The following is a 20,573-nucleotide window of genomic DNA, read 5'->3' as shown; positions in this document are numbered from 1 at the left end:
GGCATAAGTTAGAGGTGCATCCTGGGTGCAGCTAGCTTTTCCTGCCCCTCCCTTTTCCCATGTTCTGCTGAGTTGTAGTGACATTCATACTCATTCATTATGACACAGAGTAGTTATTAGAGCAAGAAAGAGTGAGAATGACTCTACAGTGCACTCATCTAAGATTTAGCAGACCCAACTGCAAGTCCCTGCTCCAATAGCTAATTGTTTATTAAATGTAAAACAACTTCACCAGGAGAAAGTGAGGGAGCCCCACCCCAGTGCTAATGTGGGAGACCTACATTCACATCCCTTCACTAGAGCAGGTGGTGTTGGGGATTGAACTGAGATCACCCACATTTTGAGTGTGTGCCCTAACCACTGGACTAAAAGTTATGAGGCTACTACTCTTTCCCCTTTCCCACTGCTTATTTTGTGAATAGTATTATATCTGAAATGTGTATTTATTTTTGGATGAAAAATTTGGCAAATTCATGACAAATTTGCAAATAGTTATAGGTCAACCAAAACTGCATGGTGTTTGTGTGTGTGTGTGTATGTGTGTGTGAATAAACAATTTTCCTGAAAAGTTTCACCCTGCTCTAATAGCAATCTCACTTTCTACTCTCCAGTCCTCTGATAGAATATCCTCCTAGAAGATATTGAATACCTTCAGACCCCATGGATTTTAATGGGAATAGACCTAATACCTGCCCAGTTTCAGTTATCGATCAATAAGTGCCAAACTTATGTTTGTATGCCTTTAATGTGTCAGCATAGCTTAATATATTTTAATATATATTTTAGACTTCCTCTCTTAGCCAATAATCACACACCAACCAACTCACCAACAAATCCAGCTCCATAATCCATACATTCCTAAACTCAAGCCTTCCCTAAGCACTAAGGAAGAAAAACAGAGAGATCCCCAATGTTGATTAGCAAGCACTCAGAGTCTTGCAAGAAGTGATCAGCCCTTCACAGGCTCAGATCCTTTGCATATAAACGATTCAGAGGAATGGTCTTGAGTTTAAATCTCCATCCATGCAGGACACCAAAGTTCACTCTGGGCACCAAAATAAAGCAAGATATAAGTATGTAACTTTCTTTCAGCATCTCATCACTGCCATTTTTAAGTGAGGAACTTATGTTGCTTATAATGGAACCTGATGCAGACTGAACCAATCATCTCTTGTCAATGAGACTCCTATAGACAACCATATCAGATCTGTTGAAATTGAACACTGTAGGAAGTACCTTTCTGAAAAGCTTTAAGAAGCTAATCTGCACTGTAGAGTGTGGGATTTAAAGGCAAGTGATTTCCCATCTGCCTTCAGCTGTAATTTGTAATAAATACTGTTTTCTATGGAGTTCAAACAAAAATTACCATGTTTCCAATTATTACAGCATGATATTACATGGCATAGAGAAACCTCACACCATTCAGACATGAAAATAAAGCAAGTCACCTATCCAGGGGGAGGAGAAGGAAAGAGTCCTCTAAACAGAATTCTTAAGCAGTGATAGAAGAAAAATTGACTATCCTGAAGTTACTCTCCTTTGTCATTGGCACCTTCTCCACAGATCTCTGACTTGGATAACTATTGCAGTAATACTACAGAACTTGGATATGTTGTTGATGGAACAATAAAAGCTGTGTGTGTGTGTGGGGGGGGAGACTTCTGCAATGTGAACTACTTGAAATATCAGAAGCATCCTCCCTTCTCTATTCTTGGATCTGCTTTGTTTTCAGCTTAACAGCTTGTTTGGAAATATCTAGGGGTCATTTTAGAGCACACACTGGGAATTAGGCACACAATTCTTGCTATAGTCAGTGAAAGTGCTTCAGCTAATTCCCTGTACACCTCATGGATAACATTCCTCCTAGAGTCCAGTTTAAATGTATCTGATGAAGTGAAGCAGAAAAAAATAGATAAGTATCAGCATTGCTTGCTTGCTGGCAAGCATCCAGATTTGTAGTTATCTGAATTATTTAGAACTATTCAGCATATTTCTAAGTAATTCCCTCCACACACCCTTTCCTTTCATTTTAGTCTCATTTAGCAAGAGAACAAAAGCCACATAAAATGTTCACAATGTGGTCTAATGCTTATGAAATGAATGAATACCGATGGCACAATACCAAATCAACTGTGTTAAATAGTTTTGCATGAAAGACTAATAGTAACTATTTTCGTAAAGGAAAAATACATTATACACTTTTGCAGTGGAGATGGGAATTGTAGAATGCCAGCAGCATTTTCTCCCTCTTGCTCTATATTACTAACAAGCAGTATATGACCGACGCAATACTGCAGATGTTGTTGATTTAATTCTTGTTGGCTTTATCTAGAGGAAGCTAACAATGGTATTGCTCCCAGGCCCAGTGGAATTCTACAATTAACATCAATCTCTATTGAGTAGTGAACATTTCATCATCACTGGTGGTTCTGATTCACCCATCTTAAAATAACAAAATAATTACAAGTGAGATCACAAGATGAAACCTGCACAGGATAGAGATTTGATTTTCTACCTCACATCCATTAACTTTTCAGGAACCAATTTATTTTATGAAGTGAGATCAGCTTTTAACCAGACATTTTCAAATATAGCATGCTAAGACCAGGATAAAAACATGGATTGATGTTAATGCATGCTAGCTTTATTAGGTCTAATTGTGTGAGTAAGTGGTCACCAGTATGAGTAAAGATTGCACAATCTAGGCTTATTTAGGGATATGCAGCTATTCATGTATTGTTTTCTTTGTACTGCACCTTTACATTTTTAGGAGTCAGCAGAGGCAGCAGCTATTTTGAAACTCACCTTATGGAGCATGTTGCAAAGACACACACTATTTTCTCCATCATACAGAGTTTACTTTTATCTCATTTTGTTATTTACTCCCCAATCTAAAATGGAAGTCATTGAAGATCAAATTACATTGTTGCTTTTTATGCATGAAATAATACTATATATATACACACACATATGCACATGTAAAATTTGCAAAGTCAAGCACCAAAAAGTTAGGAAATATCCATATACTCAATTGCACTCCTCAGTTACATGATCACAACAGTTTTCCAGCTTTCTTGCAATCTCCTCCTCTAGGAAATCTGCAATGCCAATAAGTTTTGAGGATAGTCAGAAGGAGCCCCATGACATTTATAATTGTTCTGAGTGCTCCTGAAGCTCCACTTTAATTACTCACACATCTCTTTCTCTGATCCAAGTTGTAGAAAGTCTGTTTACCAACAGTTTATATATGTAAAAATTGTAAAAAAAACTGTCTAAAAACTTGCAAAGGAACCTCAAAGACATTTTAGATGGAATTAAGGTTAATAATGTTTATATATATTATATATAAATATATATATATTTCAAATGTATATTCAATATTCATTACAGCTGATCAAAAACCACAAGTAAAATATTTTATGAATTTTTGACTACTATCTTGAAAAATTGAGATTTTTTTTCAGCCATAGTATTTACACAGAAACATTCAATTAAAGTCTAATGTGCTTTTTATCATCAGATAACTGTAAGTGCAGGAAATGGTAAGCAGAGACACAGTGATAGAATCTTCGTTGTTTATGAAACTCTCAGTATGTGCCTTCTGGATTTTCAAGTCAGAGTTTCTGGGCTTTCTAAACTTTCTTTTAGAGCTATAGTATCCTAATTAAAAAAAAAAAATCCCATTCTATCTTCCACCACAAGAGCTGGTCAGAAAATAGTGTTTTCTTCCCATGGAAAACTTTGAATTTTCAGAAAGGTAATTGAAAACCAAACACTTATATCAGAAAGGCTGGTGCAGTGGCTCAGGCCCCATTCTCCGTTCTTCATAGTGTGAAACAGATGAACTATCTCTTGGAGGATCAGTCTCCCTTCTTGATGAGTTATTTCAGTGCATCATGGGAGAGGTAGTCCAGCCACTGAGCCTGACCTATAGATGAGAATGGTGATATAAGGTACACAAACTACAAGTCCCATGTGAAACATAAAAGAAGAGTTCTCTCATTATTTTGTTTTGTTTTCAGACAGAAGTTTAGACCAATTTTTTTTACAGTTGTTCAGTTTTTCCATTAAAAGTTGAAGTTTTCCATGGAAAGCAGATACGTCTTGTGAAAACAAACAAACAAACAAAAAAGGAGTTTAATAGAAAGGTTTTGATCAACTCTACTTTGAACCACACCACAGCTTTGTTGTGTTTTTCCTTTTAGAACTTTACATCTTTTAAATAGACGTTAGCTAATATGAGTGGAGATCAGTAGCATACAAGATTCACACAAGTAGAGTAAAAAGCTTCCCATCAATAGTTGTTGACATTCATAACTGATTTCGGATTCAGCTATCTTCATGACTCTTTCACAAAACTTTCCACAAAGATGGAAGTGCCCAATTTGTAGAAAGACAAAAAAGTGTTTTTTTAAGTTCACATACTTCAATACATGCAAATAGTATATTTGATTGTAATATTACAAGCTCCCACTGTGTAAGTATGTCACCTAACTCATCCAGTGTGACCAACACAGTGTGAAATTCTACCTTAAACTGAATATTTCCTTGAAGTGTTTGTGGAGAATCTACAAACCAGTAAATAATTGCAGAAGAAATCTGCAAATATTTTTGAATGACAATTTAGAGAGTATTGCACGCTGTTCATGAAGGGAAAAAAGGGCAATGCAATTTAAATGAACTTTACAAGTTATTCACTAGCTTTATGTTACTGTGACCACAGCTCTGAAGATTTTCATAAATTCTATTTCAGGGAATCACTGAATGTTGATTTCAGATTTGCAATTTAGTGAAAGCTTCATTTTTTAATTTATGCTAACACTGAGTCCTCTTCAGTGACTGTAAAGATGGCTTAAATGTGTCTATTTAATTTGAGAAAGTTTTAATGCCTCATCATTTTGTATTAAGCAAAGTACAAATTTTGATTTATGTTAAAATTTCATAGCTGTCTTGAATTCTGAATCAACATAATTGTGCACTCTCTCTAGCAATTGCTTTCTTATTCTATCTCCTCTGTCTGAACTAAAAATCTATAGGTGGGTTGAAAGATTTTGATGCCCCCGGTCAAATGTAGTGGAAAATGTAATTCTCATACATATTCTACTGTAGACTGCTATGTTGTTTGTTACTGGCTACGCTTTGCTAGTTAAACAAAAACACTTTAGTTTTAGTTGTTTTTTAAACATAAAAACCGTAAGTGAAATACCATACAAGTCTGACCACCCTTTGGTGCTTGTTCAAATCTATACACAGCAGACAGCAAAGAAACTCATGTTGTATGCACAATGAAATCTTATTGAGGTATAATATTATTTAACAGAGAGAATCCCTCATGTAACCCTGGCAAGCCTACAGTACTATGGTGAAATCTGGGTGCCAAAAATGGGAGTTTTGCTGCTGACTTCAATGGTGCTAGGATTTCACCCTGCAATCTTAAAATACATTTACCTGATAGAAAGGAGAAGCTTTATAACAGAGCATGAATTCAAGATGAATTGCCACTGATTAACATTGAAATACAGGAAATTATGTACAGGACAGGTAGAATCTTAAGAGTCCAGTGTCCCAGTCCTGCAGTAATTACTTCCCATTTTCTACAATAAGTGATCCCACTGAGTTCATGGATAGGAACTAAACTAAAGTATGATCCTATACATATGCATCCGTAACTGATCAAAATGACCATAGTCTAGCATTATAAAATCATATAACCATAAGGTTAGCAAGGGTCATCCAGTCTAACCCCCTGCCAAGATGCAGGATTTGTTGTGTCTAAACCATCCAAGAGAGATAGCTATCCAGCCTCCTTTTGAAAACCTCCAGTGAAGAAGCTTCCACAATCTCTTTAGGCAGTCTGTTCCATTGTCCTACTGTTCTTACAGTTAGGAAGCTTCTTCTGAGATTTAATCTAAATCTGTTGTGCTATAGTTTGAACCTGTTGCCTTTTTTCCTGAACTCTGTGGCAAGAGAGAACAACTTTTCTCCATCTTCTTTTATGGCAGCTGTTCAAGTATTTGAAGACCGCTAACATGTCCCCAACTCAATCTTCTCTTTTCCAAATTAAACATACCCAGTTCCTTCAGTCTTTGCTCATATGGCTTGCATTGCTTCATATGGCTTTGATCATCTTTATTGCCTCTGGATCCTTTCCAGTTTTTGCACATCCTTTCTATGCATTGGTGACCAAAAGTGGACACAATACTCCAGCTGACGACTAACCAGCAGCAAGTAGAGTGGTACTATCACCTTCTGTGACTTGCATGCCTCTGTTAGTGAAACCTAAAATTGCATGTGCTTTTTTTTTTTTTTTTTTCTTTTTTTTTTTTTGCAACAGTATCACATTTCTTACTAATGTTGAGTTTCTGGTCCATCACAACTCTCAGATCCTTGGCTGCTGCCAAGCCAGTTATTCACCATTCTGTATTTGTGCATTTATTTTTGTTTCCGGAAGTGTAGTACCTTTCATTTGTCTTTGTTGAATTTCATTTTGTTGTCTATAGCCCAGTTCTCCAATTTATATAATATCCCTCTGAATCTTAGCTCTATCCTCCAAAGTGTTGGCACACCCCCTGCCCCTGCAGCTTTGTGTCATCGGCAAATTTGATCAGTATTCTCTCTATACCTACATTCAGGTAATTAATGAAGATGTTAAACAACACCAGATGCAGAACTAGTCCCTGTGGAACCCCACTTAAGACCTCTCTCCAGTCGGACATAATTCCATTAATAGTTATTCTTTGTTAGCAGCTGTTTAACCAATTATGTATCCACCTAATGGTAGTTCCACCAAGCCCACATTTCTCCAGCTTACTTATCAGAATGTCATGTGGGACTGTGTTAAAAACCTTGCTTAAGTCCAGATCAAGTGGCATAAGGAATGCATAATCTGCAATATCCCTGATTGGGGGTAAAAGGTTGATGGGTCAAAGTACAGGCATTGAGATATGAGGGTATGAGGTTCATAAAGTGGCTATGTTCGGTTGTGGAGTATAATGAGTGGATATGATGATGATGGATTCACCCTCATTTGGTGGGATTTAATATTCAGGGAGTTTATGGTTCCAGTTCATATGATCCAACGGAGAAAGTCTCTTGGTCCCTTTTATTATAACCACTGCATTCCCCCATCCACAAACCCAGTTACTCCGTCAGAAAGGAAATCAAGATGGTTTGGCATGATTTGTTCTTTGTAAATCCATGCTAGCTGCTAGTGATTACCCCTTAATTCTACAGGTATTTGCAAATGTAATGTTTTATACATTGCTCTAGTAGCTTCCCAGGTATCAAAATCAGGCTGCAATGGGAATTATGCAATGGGAAGGTTAGAGGCATAGATCATTTGGAACTTAATGCCAAATGTACATTCACAATAGAAATGGGCAAAGCAAACTCAAATGAGAGCTAATGTCAGGGAACCCATAATGTCATCATTATTCCACCCCGCATTTGAAACGTATGTTTCAATAATAGCCATCAAAAGATTAAACATTTGTAAGTTAAAAGAGGAAAAAAGGGAAGGATGGGATAAATGAAAGAGGCACTTATGTGAGGAGGTCAAGCAGGAAAGAAGAAAAGACGAAGAAGACTGAATTATAGGTAGTAGAATGTGAGATTGTTTGAAAACGTTACCTTAATCTAATCCTCCCACCCCAAAAATCCACTTAATTTCCAGTTTCAGAGTAACAGCCGTGTTAGTCTGTATCCGCAAAAAGAAGAACAGGAGTACTTGTGGCACCTTAGAGACTAACAAATTTATTAGAGCATAAGCTTTCGTGGACTACAGCCCACTTCTTCGGATGCATATAGAATGGAACATATAATGAGGAGATATATATACACACATACAGAGAGCATAAACAGATGGGAGTTGTCTTACCAACTCTGAGAGGCCAATTAATTAAGAGAAAAAAAACTTTTGAAGTGATAATCAAGCTAGCCGAGTACAGACAGTGTGATAAGAAGTGTGAGAGTACTTACAAGGGGAGATNACGTTGACTCTATCTCCCCTTGTAAGTACTCTCACACTTCTTATCACACTGTCTGTACTCGGCTAGCTTGATTATCACTTCAAAAGTTTTTTTTCTCTTAATTAATTGGCCTCTCAGAGTTGGTAAGACAACTCCCATCTGTTTATGCTCTCTGTATGTGTGTATATATATCTCCTCATTATATGTTCCATTCTATATGCATCCGAAGAAGTGGGCTGTAGTCCACGAAAGCTTATGCTCTAATAAATTTGTTAGTCTCTAAGGTGCCACAAGTACTCCTGTTCTTCTTTTTAATTTCCAGTATATCTTTAGAATCACACCCACTGTCTTGGCTTTGTAGATCAGCAGCTAAATAAAAATGGACCAATTTTCAGAGGAATTGAGCACCCACTAATGTGATCAACACATCTGAAAAATCAGATGGATGTGGGTGTCTAACTTGTGATGCGCTGGTTTGAGTGATTTTCAAAACAAACAGTAAAGGAAGCTGTAGGAAAACTCAAGGCTAGTTACATAACAGAATCAAAATCACAGGCCAGGAGAAAACATCTAAGGGAGGGCTGGTGCTGAAAAGAAACAGCTGTGCCAGTGCTACAATGATATGAGTGATATGGATTGGTCCATCTCAGTGCTAAACAATGAGGTTAATCTGTTACAGTGACTGTGAAATAAGACATTGTTAGCATCAGATAATACACAGTAAAAGGGTAACCATATAATCCAGATTAAGACACGTAAGGAGCACCCCCTACTCCTGAAAACATACTGTTAGTAACAGCACTGTCATCCTTTAAAGAAAGTGACAGAAAGAAAAAAACTAAGAAGGGCATAAGCATTGTAACAGCAAAGGGAGGTATTGATGTTTCTCTCCTTATAGAGAATGTGGAGTGATTAGCTAAAACTTAGAAGAACATCCAGGTGATCATTCAAGTAGAGGACCAGTAGAGGATCCTCTGTCTGGACTGTATGTTAGCAAAGTCGGGACAGAAAAGCAGTTACTGCAAAGAGCTTTTGATAAAAGAGAAATTTTCCCAGTCCTCTGTACCATCAAGAGCATCTCCAATTAGTTCAGTTGGCAGGGGGAGAATTTATCAATTACATTGATACTCAGGGAATACTCAAAACTGTTGAATTACTGCTCATGATTGTTCCTGAGATGCAGTGTAGTTGTAGCCATGTTGGTCCCAGGATATGAAAGAGTCATTTGAAGGACAAAATAGTGTATTGTTGGGGATGGGAAAATGTCCTTGGTGCAACATTTATTCATTATAGATGTGGTGGCAGCAGTACAGCAATCTGCTTTCTGTGCAGAAAGATTGTCAGTAGGAAAGGAAAATTAGGTATCCACCTGGGAAAATCATCCAAGGAACTTTAAAAATAACTGTGGACTAGCATGGAGAAAACATGTTAGCAATGTACAGCAGACTTCAGCCAATACAGCGTTAATGGGGAAAGAAAGAGAATGAAGTCTGAAGGATGTCAGTCAGGTACATATTATTGCAGTGTTACTCCATTGCTGTTCTTCTGTTCTTGGAGCTATACACATGATCTCTGAAAAATAACCCCTGAAAGAATCAACATAGAAATGTGATGCTCTGGAATGGTCAAAGATTCCATTTGGTATTTGAAGCATTCATCACCACTCTGTGCAACTGCAGCTCAAGAATTTGAAAATATATCTCTACTATCCCTTTTATTCTAAACAGGACTCTAGTGTATTGTATTTTTGAGCTCAATAACAACTTTACATTGTCACATAGCATCAGATGGAATGATTTCATCAAAGATTAGTATAGCACTATACAGAATACAGAAACAATAGATACATTATCACGCTGGGTGTTAGGTTTAGCTGGCCACTGTTTCTCTCTTCTCTGCAGCAGGTGAGATGCTGGAAGTTTTGCATTCCCCGGCTAATTCCACAAATCTCTATAATTTTGAAGAGAAAAATACTTTCCCATGATTAATTTCACCATGTGTTATGTTTTCACATTTTTGTTTTACCTCATTACTTATGGAATTTCCTTTATGGTATCTTTAAGTTACATGATAGTGAAAATAAGAGGAAACTAATTTGGAGATTATTACTAACAGTTGGGACAATCAGCAGTTCCCAAAAACTTTGTTTAATGGATCTCCATTTCATCATTCAAAAAAAAAATCTGCAATAACAATTCTTATCAATCTCCAAGTCCTCCTTATATCTCTATAGGTATTTTTAGTAGTACGAGGAGGTCTTTTTCCTGGATATTTCCCCTACACGCACACAGATTTGGAGGTGCCAGCAAGAAAGGTGTATAGTCCAATACTCAATCATATGGCATTTCTGAATATAGGTCACTCACAGGCTATAAACCAGCACTCTGGCCTTAGAATGCAAACACACTCTTTGCTAATAATACCATAAAGATTTTTGGAAAATAAATAAGTGAATGAATTATAGGTGAAACCACGTTATATCGAACTTACTTTGATCCCCCGGAGCGCGCAACCCCCCCCCTCCCCCCGAGCGCTGTTTTAACGCATTCTATCCAAATTATATTGGGTCGCATTATATCAGGGTAGAGGTGTATTTACTAAATACTAACAAATGTAATACACACAACTAACAATCTTTATGGAAGAGGAAATCCCATAGTTCTTCCCATCTCTCTCTAGTTTGCAGAGGGGTGACCACTGCTTGTGTAACACTGTCACCACATTGGATCTCTTTAAATACTAGTCCAGATTAAGTGACCACGGAATGAGTTACAGATTATGTACTGCATTTCTACTGGCATACTGTTCCCCATCCTGTCAGACAGATTTGGGGTTGGTGATTATTTAATTTATAGATTAAGACTTGAAGGATACATTCTGATCATATACTCTGGCCTCCTCTTTAATGCAGGCCACAGAATTTCACCAGCTGATTCTACAACAAGACCATGAATTCAGGCTGAGCTAGAGCATATCTGTATAATCAAGACAGGATGTCTAAGACGTCATGTGACAGAGAACCTTAGTAAATTTCTTAATGGTTATTTATACCCATTGTTAATAATTTGCAGCTTATTTCTAGTCTTAAATTATCTAGCTTCCATTTCCAGATACTGGATATTGTTTTTTCTTTGTCTCCTAAATTAAAGAGCTCTCTACTATCAGAAATCTTCTCCCTATGATAGTACTTATAGACTGATCAAATCACCTCTTAACTTTCTCTTGGATAAATTAAATAGATTGAGCTTCTTTAGTGTTTCATTTTAAGGTGTTTTTTAAACAGACATTGAATCATTCTTGTAGCCCTTTTCTGAACCCTTTCAAATTTGTCAACATCAATTTTAAAGTGGGTTACAGTATTCTAGTAATAGTGCCACTAATGCTGTATATAGTGGTAATACCCCCTTCCTATTTCTACTCACCAAACATCATTATAGCCACTCATATCTATAAATGAAGTAACACATCCAGGAAACATTTCAATGGGACAAAACCTAGCAGTCCATCTGCCAGGTAACTCAGATTGCTGCACACCCCAATGACTGACTCTCTGCACGGGCTCTCCAATGACTAATGGAGACAAAAGATGGTCATGCAGTTAAATGGCCAGAATGGGGTACAGGAGACCTGGGTCTAAATCCTGGCTCTATCCCAAACTGTGTGTATGGCTTTGAGAAGTCATATAATCCTTCTGTGCCCCACTTATATCCATCTGTAAAATGGGGTAATTGTATTTCTCTGCCTCACAAGAGTGTTAGGAGGATAAATCCATAAATAGCTGGGAGGTGCTCAGATGTGGCAATTTGACTTGGTATTCCATGAACTTCCACAAGAATAATGAAACTGTTGACCAGTATGCGCGGTGCCTCTCAGAGAGGTGCCAAAATAAAGTTTGGCTGCCAGTCAAATCAGCATTTAGAGAGAAAGATGATTCTGGAGATACAAAAACATTAAAAAAAGAAAGATGATTGAAAATTGAAATCTCTCCAAAAGATGGAAACGTGGCCTATTTTGGCAGCAGGCCAGAAATCATTTTGTTTAGTATTTAAGTTTTTTGGATTCATGCCACAAAACCCAATCCAGCAGCTGCCGCTGTGGCTGCACAAGGCAGGAGTAACTCCCCCAGGCTACAAATTAAACACCCACAGATATCGTACAATACCAACTGCTGAATTAGCCAGATTGATCATCAGGCACAATGAAATTTCCTAGAATTAACTATCCTGATCAATAAATCCCAGATTCATGTACTGTAGTTAAAAAGGCTGGATTCAGAAGTCAGTGTATTGGCAGAAGATAGCTGTGTATCCCCAGAATATATTTTCCTAATTTATTCTAAGTAACTAGAACTTTATTTGTGCTGAGGTAAAAGGAGACAGATTTCAGCATGTTGATAACCACAAATCAGAGCCATCCTTTATAAACCTAATCTCACTCTCCACATGTTTTGTTTTGTTTTTAATGTACTGGGCCTCCTCACCTCTGGAGGAATGAAAACTCTCACTGAGATCTCACTGGTGTGATTCTCTGTGTTGGTGAAGGGAGCAAGCAGACCAGAGCTTAATGATGATTTAATGAGAGTGCTGATTAAATTGATTCAATCACCACCATTCCCACCCTGTGGAGTGCTGGTACTGAAAGGGGGTTCCACAACAATTTTGACCTTTTCCTGTGTTAAATCTTGTATCCAACAGGTGTAGATGTAGTCTCAGAGAGAAGATTTAGGACAGGCTAAGGAATATATTCATTCATGTTCCAGTATAAACAAAGTATGCCTTCTCATAGCCAGAGGTCTAAGCAAAGAAGTAACAGGAAACAAGATTATTAAGCACATTCTGCTGGAAGCATTCATATTCCTAGACCTGAAAAGACATTATGTACACTGATTACAATATTTGACTTATGTAAGTTTGATAGTAAATGAGATTAGGTGAAAGGGACTTTGGGAGATGAAGAGAAGCTGGGAGAGTATCTTCTCTCATAAACATTTGTGACAAACAGTGATAATTTGATGCAGTCTTGCAATTCTAAAGGCAAATAAGAGCTCTGATCACAGAGTATTTTTTTATGATCCTTGGGGACAGGACATTTCTACAAGGCAGGGGAGTGCGCAAAGGGGGCAAGCAAGGGCATGCCCCCCACCTCCCAATATTCATCTCCAGCACCATCCGCAGCTTCTGCCCAGCCCTGGCCCAAGGATTCCCTCACCCCATCCCCTCCTCCCCTCCTTTGTCCCAGGATGGGAGTCAGGTTGAGAGCAGCTGAAGAGACGTGCCCGGGAAAGGCACTGTAGCTAATGCTTTGTTGAGCCCCACTACATGGTGCCCAGAGCAGGGAAGCTGGGCTGGAAGCAGAATTCTGTGAGAAGAGTCCTGGGAAGCCTGCTGATCCCAGTCCCTTCCTCCTCTGCAGCCTCCAGTAAGTGTTTGGAGCCCAGGACAATGGTGGGGAGGCAGTGGGTCATTGGGGAGGATGGATGGGGAGCCCGGGGAGGCAGTGGGAGCCAAGAGAGTGGGAGAGGCAGCAGGACCCGGGGGCATTGGCTGGGGGTGTGTGTGTTTAAAGTGCCCCCCCAAAAGTAGTCACATTTAAATCCATGCACATGCCCCTGCTACCAGGGATGATTTAAGCAGTCCCTGAAAGGGGCTGAATTCACCAGACATAGGGAAGTCATCCTGGTGCCCCTCCTCATTTCAATTTGATGGTAGAATTTTAGCTAGGGTCTCCTGAAAGCCACCATCCAAGTGCACATTATATCATACACACGTATCTCAAAAAATGCAAACATTTAAAAATAATGCACTCCATGACATCTATGAAAGAGATGAGGCCTAACAAATAAACAAAGGGATATGTTATGTGGGCTATACCTAGGGTCTTTGTTCAATACACTCTTATTAAAGATGTGCCTGTTTAAATTTAATCAAACACATTCTCCATTTCACAGAGTTTTACTTGTATTTCCCATTGTGTGTCATCTTATAGCTATTGCTTATTTTCAGTTTTTATTTTGATACCATTGAAAGTCTTGTTATTAATATTTCAAAGCTTTCCTGATCTGTTTAGTTGAAAACTGTAGCCGTTTACAGTTTTTAGCTCCATTTTTTTCTTGTTTCTGCAGCTACTTTTGCAGGCTTGGCCTTTCTGCTGCTGTCAGTGAGCACGTGCAACAAAAACAGAAAGCGAACAATTCACTTTAACACCATCTTACTTTAATGTTGGCATGTTGCCAGCCTCCTACTCTCTACCTTGTCCCACTTGACAGTAACTCAGTCTCAACATTATTGAGAAATAAATTCTGCACTTTAATTTAGTCAACTCAGCATTATGAATAGGCACTACTACACAGAAGCTATCGCTGGACTGCATCAACACAAATTAATAACACTGACCTTGCCAGAAGGTGGATTAAAAACAGACATCTCAGTCCAGCTGAAGGATTTAAAATACCCACTACTCTACGTATATTTGACAACATATCTCATTTCCATTGGAGAATGATCTCCCATTCCAGCAAAAGGTAACAAATGCTCCTGCAAATATTTGGGTGACATTGCTATTTCCTACAGTAACAGCTGATTTGAGTGCTGCTGTTCCATCCCCAGAGTGGAAATGAGGACCACACCCTAAGATATTCTTCCCTCTGAAGAATATAGAGCAGCCAGTTGCTGTACTGCTGCTGGTCCACCTGAGGGAAGGAATGCTGCTCTCCCAACAAGCTCAGTGGATGGACCTGACTCAGATCTCCAGATCTGAACATCCCTGCTCTTAGGTAATGTTTGGAGCTGGCTCTTTACTTAAATTTAATTTCTGCCCCCCAATCTCTATAATGGGTAGGACTGACTGAAAAACAAGAATTCAATTTTTGAAAAATGTTGAGGTCTCTGTTTGCTTTTTTTTTTTTCTCCACAGCCAAACAAAACCAAGACTTTTGGATTTTTTTTTTTCATAGCAAACATGAAAGTTGCCCACCCCAGAATCTCCGGGTGTTTAGGGCCCTCACTTAGGACTCTGACGGCCCTAGGTTCAAGTCCCTGCTCTGCCCAATTCAGAGCAGAATCTTGAACCTGGGACTCTGACATCCTAGTTGAGTACCCTGACCAGTGGGCTATTGGCTATGCTGGGGTCTTGTTAAAGTTCCATCTTGAGAAACCATCCTAACAAAACTTTAGTCAAAACAGATAGATTTCTGCAAAAAAAAAAGTTTCAATTTTGACAGGTCAGTATTTTCCAACAAATTTAATTTAGTTGAAAAATTTCTGATCGGCTCTAATAATGGGCTACACCAAAGTCCTGCATCTTATCAGTAAAAACTCCAAAGGCAAAGTTCTGTATAATTTCATTCATATCTTGCAAGGCTATTTGCTGTTCATCTTGTTTGGCTAGTCACCAAATCACATGATTGTTTCTGCTCTCTCACTGGAGAATTATGATGGACAGTGCACTTCTGGTGTGAAGTTTCAGCCAAGTATTCATGGCTGCTGAATACAATTGCACAAATCAGAGCAAGCCGCTAAATCTGGTCAGAAATTTGTTTCCTGTGTTTTTTTTTTAAACACGGCATTCTTCAACCAGTTCTAACAGTTATTCAAACTCTTCTTTGTTGCAAATGTAGAGAATATTATACTGACTGTCTCTTTAAAAACCAAAACCAAAAACTCTACCCTGCTTATTTTCTACAGAATGATTAAATACTGTACCTTGACTACAGTTCACTTTGGGACATCTTCTCATCTTTTTGCCCACAAAATCAGCAGGGAATATATTCTAGAAGTCCCAGGTTAGAAAGATAATGACCCCCATTCTCATACAATATTGTCAACTGATAATTTCAGTACATTTTACAAGTGTTGTAGCAATGCCTTATTTATGTTTCCTTTGAAGTGCTCCAAAATTAAGCTTCAGGATAATTAGAAATATGATTCATATTTATCTTCATTTCCTGGAAGTCAGTGCCATAAGATATTGAATTTAACATTAAGAACTAGGCAATAGTTGTTATGCATGGGCGTTATATGGACCCAACTTAATAAACTAAAACTGCTGTATAATACAATCTGAATATTATTTTTGTTATAATGTGCATTAATAAAAAATCAGCCTGTTTTGAAGAAACATAGCAAGTTAGAGTTGCTTTTATACATTTAAATAATTTTTTTGCTTATTTTTATAATTTATGTATAAAAAAGCTGTTTCTGAAAAAATAAGAATTTGAGATATATTTTCATACAATCTAGCTCTATATTTGGGGTAAATAGCAAATTTTGGCTTTTCCTCACTACAGTACGATGTTGGCATTCTCTAATGTGGTTATAAGCACAAAGAACAGATGTCTGTTTTAAAATAAGCATGTAATGTCATTCCATAGCAAAAACAGGGCAGCTTAAGAAAATGACAGCATCACCATTCTACTAGCATGCACTAATAAGAGCTGGCAACACAATAGTGTGTCAATATATGCTATCATCATGAAAAATGATGAGACATACCAGCTTGCCTGAATGGTTACATTTACTCAAGTTCCTAACTATTTAATGTATTCCTTGTTTGGTTCCCCTTTGCAAACAAAGGACTAATTGGAACAGTGTTATCAGGAGCCATATTAAAATGAGGCTTTTCCCAGAATTTACATTTAGACCTGTTTGCTTTTGTCTTCTCTGCAGCATATAGAGGCACAAAACTAGAGCTGGGCAGGGACAGTTTTCCCATCCCATTAAAATTGGAGATTTCAAATAATTTCCCATTGTGCATCAGGATGAACATTTGCATTTTTTAAAGAGATCCGCCCAGAATAGCCTCATGGTCAAGGCCCTCATCTAGTATCTGAGACACTTGGGCTTGAGTCTCCGCTCTTCCCCCTTCAGAACAAGGACTTGAACCTGGTTCTTCCCCAGGGCAGGTGAGTGCCCTGACGACTGGGATATTGGTTATTCTGGGATGAAGAGAGAAAAGGAGTAGGTGTTCATTCTCTCTCTGAATTTCATTTTGGACACAAGAAGCCTTCTCAACAAAAGTTATCTTTAAAATAGTTCATTCCCATGCAAAGCTTCAGTTGATGAACAAACATTTTCCAATATCTAACAATGCTTAGTTAATAATTCTCAACAAGCTCTAGACAAAAAACATTTTAATCACTTGGAAGTAGGGATGAATCTATGAATCTATGAAATGGGACCATGAAGGAGAAAGCCCCCTTTTCATGAAGTCTGTATGTGGCAAATTACTCAAGATTATTATCAACATCAGGCTTATCTGGAAAAATGTTTAAATTCACAAATTAGATCAATAGTAGTATTTGTCAAAATGCCATATTAGCCTCATGTTTTGAACATTCTTAAACTGCCCCAATTCCATGATACTGATTATGTGCAGAAGCAGGGTTAGCGCAAGTTATAGTAATAACATTAAATTATGACAACCTTTGTTGAATTAGAGATGAACAATATGACAGAGCCTACAGATAATTAATCACACTAAAAAAGGAAACAAGAAAGAAACCAAGCTGCCTATATATTATTTGTTTAATACATTGGGCCCAATTCTCTATGGCTTAGCACCTCTTGACATTTAGGGCCTGATCTGAAGCTCATAAAAGATTCCCGTTGACTTCAGTGGGCTTTGGATAAAGCCTTTACACTCATGCGAAGTGAATGCAAAGTGCTACCATAGTGTACACATGTAAGTGACTACATGAGGTGCAGAACAATAAAAAACAGGTCCATTATTCAGTATATTTTTCTGATTTTCTAAATAATTTATTCAGTGAATAAGTTTTTGCAGCTTTTGAAAAGTGCTGGCTAAAAAGGGACCTATTGAGGAAGGTAAAAAGAAAAGAAAAACTACGGTCGCTAAGAGGTACAAATAAATTAGTACAACGGGGTTATTTGAACAGAATATATTAAATTCATTTAGGTATATGGAAGTAGAAAGACTGATAGATTACTGGTGGGTTAGGGGAGCACCTTAAGGGGATAAGGATACTGTATAGAATCTTAAATGGGTTTTTTACATTAATCGTCATAACTGGGAAGACTAGAGTGATGTTTACCCCACTGCAAATTAATACACTGACAAATTATGTTGTCAAACAAGGAGTCATTGAAACAAACTGAAAATATGGGCCCAGATGCTGTGACCACTTAGATGCATGCTTACCTTTAAACACCCAAGCCACACTGAAGTCTTAGACCAGCACAGCAAAAGGAAGTTTGATATATTAATTGATTATCTCCAAGAACAGGGCCTTAAACTGCAATAACCAGAATTGCACAGTATTCATCTGAGAGTTTAGAGGGAGCTGAAGAGTGAATTTGCTGACTTCCTAACAAAATATATATTACTTATAAGGTGTAAATTGTTAACTGTGAGAGCAAATAACCATTGGGACAACTTACCAAGCGTTGTGGTAGATCAGGTTGGATATTTATTAAAAAAAATGTTCTAGGTATTATTGTGGAGATGCTCTATAGTCTGTGTTATACGGGAGGTCAAACTAGATGATCACAATGGTCCCTCCTGACCTTGGAATGTATGAATCTATTTAAAATAATCTTATAATTATGTAACCCAGGGTAACGAGTCTGACAAAAAAGGGAGCCCATCTTTTTTCTGAGAGGATGAGAGATGGGAAAGACTCCAGTGTGCTCACCAAGCCAATAAAGTGGGATGGTGGTGTCCCTTGTGATTGGGCAAACCCTGGGAGATGGGAGATGGAAGGCTGACTAAACAAATCAGAGGGCGATCCCTCCGTCCACCTCTCTCCGTCTGAGGGATTGCCTATTTTGCCCTGAAAGATATTTGCTGAACTATTCCAGGAGGTGCCACAAGTACTCCTGTTCTTCTTATTCCAGGAGAGAGCAACTGAATTTAGACACACAGAAGAGGCCCCCATACGACATGCCTAATGCTGCTGTAGAAAGGTTAGCACCTCACTGCACTCAAATGCCTTCAGGTCTGCAAGGACTTATCGAGCTATGTCAATTCCTCTGTATTATGGAGCCCACTAGTATGGAATAAACTGCATTTGTGAATGCAAAGAAATCCACCCTGAGGGTAGTGTTATTGGCAGGTTGTATGGTGTTACTGATGTACCCATTCCAAATTCGGGTGACCAGACAGCAAGCGTGCAAAATCGGGACAGGGGGTGGGGGTAATAGGAGCCTATGTAAGAAAAAGATCCAAAAATCGGGACTGTCCCTATAAAATCGGGGCATATGGTCATCCTATTCCAAATCAATCTTCCTCTACCCTTTATAGGCTTTCTTTGTATTTCCCCATTGTAAATAAAGAGGACATTGACTGTTGCTTCCATCAGTTACAGAAGTGTCAGAAGAGTATATATACGAGTATCAGGCTAGTCATATGGATAAATACTGGATTAGGGATAGTTGAAACCACATAGGGAGGTAAGGTAGGTTTCCACCTTCCTCAAAGAGTCAGGTGGAGTCACTATGTAAGCAGCTAAGAACCTAGGTGATTGAAACCCACTGTGGCCAAAGCAGAGGGACACTGGTGAGGGCTTGAATTGATTAACTGCCCATCGTGCTATGCTGAAATCACTTTAAAATTAAAATAACCCCCTATACTAGAGGATTGAGGATAGCCAACATTACACCTGTCACTTAAACATACTATCAATTCTGATTCCTCAAATGAAGTGCAGGGAAAAATTCCCTGTTCTTTCCTCATGCTATTTGCATTATATGTTTAGTTTTATAATATGTTTATTAAGGCACTTTATAATAATGTTACCTCAAAATAACAAGTAATAGAGTTTTTTTTTTTAATAGAAGTAACCACACCAAGAGATCAGAATAATTTTGGATATTCTTGGGTAAATGAATAAAACATGTCCATGGTGTGGGTAGAAGTCCACGTTGAGAAATGTCTATGTTGTGGTTATTTTTAAAGTAATGTTTAGAATTTGTAGTTACATCGATTAACAGAAGAAAAATATTTCTTGCACACATAGATAAAGTATTATAAATGCAACAGGATCAGGATTTCAAGATAAAATGTTAAAGCAGGCTTTATTAAAGAGGCAGCAGAGCTAAGATCTCTAAATAAGAGTGTATTGAAATTCTGGGCCCAGATCCTGAGCAATTGCCGAGAAGCCCTAAGCAAAGTACAGAATGGGGTTAGTAAATGCAGCTCTCAAGCATGGAGCAGCTGTGCGGTGGTCCCTGGCATAAAATGGAAAAGTTTATTTAGATTGCCACTATTATTCTTGCAATTTCTCACTGTGGTGGTAGTGCTGCGGGAGGTGTATGGGAAAGGTGTTCAGTAGGCAACAATTAGATTGTCTGTCCTGTTTCTTTCTTTTACACACACACACACACACACAGACACACACACACACACACTCCTTGCACCAATTATTTCTTTCCTTTTCTCCCTCTGTCCCAGCTATGTGATTCACTATGGAACCATACTAACAGAGTCAGCTGAGGCAGAGTTGCCTGAACTGGAGGAGAAGGATGTGTGGCACCTGGACTCAATATAGCACCTGCTTCAACTGACTGGAGACACTGAATACTACTGAGATATTTCTGCATGAATCACTTGCATGCCAAAGAGGCAAGATAGAAGGAAAAATAAACATGCTGC

This window comes from Trachemys scripta, chromosome 1 (genome assembly GCF_013100865.1).
Source record: "Trachemys scripta elegans isolate TJP31775 chromosome 1, CAS_Tse_1.0, whole genome shotgun sequence".
Taxonomy (NCBI): Eukaryota; Metazoa; Chordata; order Testudines; family Emydidae; genus Trachemys; species Trachemys scripta.
Note: the sequence above shows the minus strand (reverse complement) of the source record.